Here is a 529-nt window from a genome sequence, read left to right on the forward strand (position 1 = left end):
AAAGGCTGTTGCGCAGCAACTCACTGCCTTCCTGAAGACAAACAATTGTATACGAAATGCTTCAGTCTGGTTTTAGACCCCATCATAGCACTGAGACGGCACTTGTGAAGGTGGTAAATTACATTTTAATGGCATCGGACCGAGGCTCTGCATCTGCTCCTAGACCTTAGTGCTGCTTTTGATACCATCGATCACCACATTCTTTTGGAGAGATTGGAAACCCAAATTGGTCTACACAGACAAGTTCTGGCCTGGTTTAGATCTTATCTGTCGGAAAAGAAATCAGTTTGTCTCTGTGAATGGTTTGTCCTCTGACAAATCAACTATAAATGTCGGTGTTCCTCAAGGTTGCGTTTTAGGACGACTATTGTTTTCACTATATATTTGACCTCTTGGGGATGTCATTCGAAAACATAATGTTAACTTTCACTGCTATGCGGATGACACACAGCTGTACATTTCAATGAAACATGGTGAAGCCCCCAAAATTGCCCTTGCAAGAAGCATGTGTTTCAGACATAAGGAAGTG

Source organism: Oncorhynchus kisutch, unplaced genomic scaffold (assembly GCF_002021735.2).
Source record: "Oncorhynchus kisutch isolate 150728-3 unplaced genomic scaffold, Okis_V2 Okis04b-Okis11a_hom, whole genome shotgun sequence".
NCBI lineage: Eukaryota > Metazoa > Chordata > Actinopteri > Salmoniformes > Salmonidae > Oncorhynchus > Oncorhynchus kisutch.